The sequence below is a fragment of the Gossypium arboreum genome, chromosome 8, assembly GCF_025698485.1.
Source record: "Gossypium arboreum isolate Shixiya-1 chromosome 8, ASM2569848v2, whole genome shotgun sequence".
NCBI lineage: Eukaryota > Viridiplantae > Streptophyta > Magnoliopsida > Malvales > Malvaceae > Gossypium > Gossypium arboreum.
In genome coordinates, this window is record NC_069077.1 from 42,864,526 (window position 1) to 42,868,740 (window position 4,215).

General features: G+C 38.4%; 1 non-coding gene across 1 annotated transcript; it reads right to left on the bottom strand.

The window, feature by feature from the left end:
• Nucleotides 1–747: 747 nt before the first annotated feature.
• On the bottom strand, nucleotides 748–854 carry LOC128280123 (small nucleolar RNA R71). The gene has a single exon (XR_008270305.1). It is a non-coding gene; the product is annotated as a small nucleolar RNA R71 (small nucleolar RNA).
• Nucleotides 855–4,215: the final 3,361 nt, after the last annotated feature.

The window sequence follows — 4,215 nt, forward strand, 5'->3', positions numbered from 1 at the left end:
GAAGTATCATTTAGATTTAATGCTTTTTATTTTTTTATGCTACATTTGCTGTTTTTGGTTGGATTTCATGCTATATTTACTATTTTTGGTTGGATTTAATGCAAGAAGGGTTGGATATTAGTGAAAAATGTACATTTCAAATCTGCCAAAATTAGCAGCATTTGTGAAAAAAAAGCCACTAAAAGCCATGACTTTTAGTGGAGCTTTGCCCACAAATGCCGCTAAAAGTCTTGATCTTTTGTGGCATTTTTTTCAGATAAACGCCGCTAAATTTTCTGGTGTTACCTTTAGCGGCATTTTTTCGGCGCTTGGGAAAACGCCGCTAATAGTTTTTGCGATGCTTCTAAAAAAAACACCATTAAAAATCATTTTTCTTGTAGTGAGAGCTTTGAGATAGTATGCAGTGCTAGTGTTTAATGATCTTAATCCGAGTATTAAGAGACCTAAAATTGAAGCACAATAGTTCGAACCAAAGCTAGTCATGTTCCAGATGCTTTAGACAGTGGACCAATTCAGTGGAATGCCTACCGAAGATCCTTACCTACACTTAAGGTTGTTTATGGAGGTGAGTGACTCTTTCAAGTTAGCCAGTGTACCCAAAGACGCATTACGATTGAAGTTGTTTCCATATTCACTAAGGGATAAAGCTCGAGCCTGGTTGAAGTCATTGCCACCAAATTCAATTTCTACATGCAAGAGTTTTCAGAAAGATTCCTTATCAAGTATTTCCCGCCTAGCAAGAATGCTAAGTTGAGAAATGAGATCACTACCTTCCAACAAATGGATGATGAGTCCTTGTATGAGGCATGGGAAAGGTACAAAAAATTATTACGAAAGTGCCTTCATCACAGAATCCCACATTGCATCCAACTTGAGACATTTTATAATGGTTTCAATGCCCACACGAGGATGGTAGTGGACGCTTCTGCTAATGGTGCTCTCCTTTCTAAGTCTTATAAAGAGGCTTATAAAATCATTGAGAGGATTGCCAGCAACAATTATCAATGGCCAACCAATTGAGTAGCGTCAGGAAGACGAGTTGTTGGAATACATGAAGTAGACGCTCTTACTTCACTCGCATATCAGGTATCATCAATATCCTCAATGTTAGAAAATCTTACTACTAATGGTTCTAATAGTTTTGCAGCATAGCTACCAAATCATTTTGAAAATATAGCCTGTGTCTATTGTGGGGAAGGACACTTGTTTGAAGAATGTCCATTGAACCCAGAATTCATATATTACATTAGTAACCAGAACCAAAATCGAGGAAAGCAAGGACTGCAATCCAATTTTTATAACCCATCATGCTGAAACCACCCAAATTTCTCCTGAAGTAACCAAGGGCTGGACCTAGTAACACATATACCCAACCTAGTCGACCTAGCCACCTAGCCACCTAGTTTTGCCCAACAAGTTTAGAAACCAACCCAAGCTAAACCATCCAATGGCTTAGAAAATTTGTTGAAAGCATACATGGCGAAGAATGATGCCTTAATTCAAAGCCAAACAGTTACATTAAAAAACCTGGAAAACCAAATGGGCCAGCTTGCAACTGAACTTAGAAACCCACCACAGGGTGTTTTACCTAGTGATACAGAGAATCTGAGGAATCCAGGGAAGGAGCATTGTAAAACATTGACATTGAGGAGCAGAAAGACATTAGAGCCCAACACTGTTGAAGTTCAAAAGGAGCCAGCTGATGCTCAAGACTCAGAGGACGTTCAACCGAGTATTAAAATTCCAATTTCACAAGAACCAAAATTTACAAAATCTGATAAGTTAACTTCAAAACCAGCTAATTTTGATCAACTAATAACTCTATTAGATGTAGAATTACCACAGAAGATGAATCAACCAGTTCCAGTAAAGAAACCTCTACCACCCTTCTCTCAAAGGCTTCAGAAGCAGAAGCAGGAAATTCAATTCAAAAAGTTCCTAGACGTACTCAAGCAACTTCATATCAACATCCCATTGGTTGAAGCACTTGAACAAATGCTGAACTACGTCAAATTCATGACGGATATCCTGTTTAAAAAACAAAGGCTTGGAGAATTTGAGACTATAGCCCTAACAAAGGACTGCAATGCATATCATCAACACAAACATCCCCAAAATTGAAGGATCCTGGATGTTTTACCATACCTTGCAACATTGGAGCAACATATTGTGGTAAGACACTATGTGACTTGGGTGCGAGTATCAACTTGATGTCCATGTCAATATTTAGAAAGTTGGGGATAGGTGAAGTTAGACCTACTACGGTTACACTTCAATTAGCAGATCCATCCTTAGCACATCTAGAAGGAGGTACATGTAGACAAATTTATCTTTCCTGCTAACTTTGTGATTCTAGACTTTGAAGCAGACAAAGAGGTGCCAATCATCCTAGAAAGACCGTTCTTAGCAACCGGAATGACCCTTATTGATGTGCATAAGGGCGAGCTTACTATATGTGTTTAGGATGATCAGGTACAATTTAACGTTTTAAAGTCTATGCGATTTTCTAACACAATTGATGATTGTTCTGTAGTGTCCGATTTAAAGGATTTAATTGTGGAGAAGGAACTCAACTATGTTCAGGACCCATTGGAACAAATTTTGACATCAGATCCTCCAAATGATAAAGAGGAGGATGAATACTTAGCTTTGTTAGAAGCTAATCAAAGGGGATTTAATCCGCAATCTCGCTTTGAATCTTTAGACTTAAAGAATAGGGATTATGCCCAATCAAAAGCGTCAATCGAGGAGCCACCTAAATTACAACTCAAGGTATTTCCTTCACATTTAAAATATGTTTATTTAGGTAACTCTTCTACACTACCTGTGATTGTTTCAGCAGAATTAACTACTGAGCAAGAAGAGAAACTCATCCTGGTATTGAAACAATTCAAGAAGGCTACCAGATGGATCATAGCCGATATTCGTAGAATTAGTCCATCTGTATGCATGCACAAGATTATCCTAAAAGATGATGAAAAGGGGAAGATTGATAGACAACGAAGACTGAACCCCATCATGAAGGACGTAGTCAATAAAGAAATCATCAAGTGGTTAGATGTGGGTATAATCTACCCCATCTCAAATAGTTCATGGGTAAGTCTGGTTTAGTGCGTGCCAAAGAAAGGAGGTATCACTGTCAATGAAAATGAGAATAATGAGTTGATACCGATTGGAACGGTTACGAGATGGAGAATTTGCATCAATTACCAGAAGCTGAACAAGGCGACTAGGAAAGATCACTTTCCTTTTCCTTGTTTGGACCAGATGCTAGATAGACTCATAGGGCGAGACTATTAATGTTTTCTCAATGGATACTCAGGGTATAATCAGATTATAGTAGCAGTAAAAGATCAGCACAAGACAACATTCACCTGCCTGTATAGTACATTTGCATTTAGGCACATGCCATTTGGTTTATGTAATGCACTTGCTACATTTCAAAAATGTATGATGTCTATTTTTACTGACATGGTTGAAAAATACTTGGAAGTCTTTATGGATGACTTTTTAGTATTTGGAGATACATATGATGATTGCTTAGCCAATCTAGCCAAGGTACTAAGGCAATATGAAGAAACAAGCCTCATACTCAATTGGGAAAAGTCTCATTTCATGGTACGAGAAGGTATTGTTCTAGGGCATTGGATAACGAGACATGGAATCAAGGTAGATAAAGCGAAGGTAGATGTTAATGAGAAACTCCCACCTCCAACATCTGTAAAGGCTGTTAGGATCTTTTTGGGCCAGGCCAGTTCCTATCGAAGATTCATCAAGGACTTCTCCAAAGTTGCTGAACCCTGATGCAAATTATTGAAGAAGGACGCGACGTTTAAATTTGATGAGGAGTGCTTAAGACCTTTTAAAGATTTGAAGAGTTGACTAGTTTTGGCACCCATAATCGTCACACCAGACTAAGATTTTCCATTTGAATTGATGTGTGACGCAAGTAACTTTGCGATAGGAGCTGTCATGGGCCAGCGAAGGAACAAAGTTTTTCATCCCATCTACCATGCAAGTCGAACTGTGACAGGAGCTCAACTGAATTATACGGCAACAGAGAAAGAGTTACTTGCTATTGAGTTTTCTTTTGACTAGTTTCGATCTTATCTTGTAGGTACCAAGGTGACTATTTATACGGACCACTCGATGATTAAGTATTTGCTTGCCAAGAAAGACTCTAAGTTGAGATTGATCCGATGGGTACTTCTACTT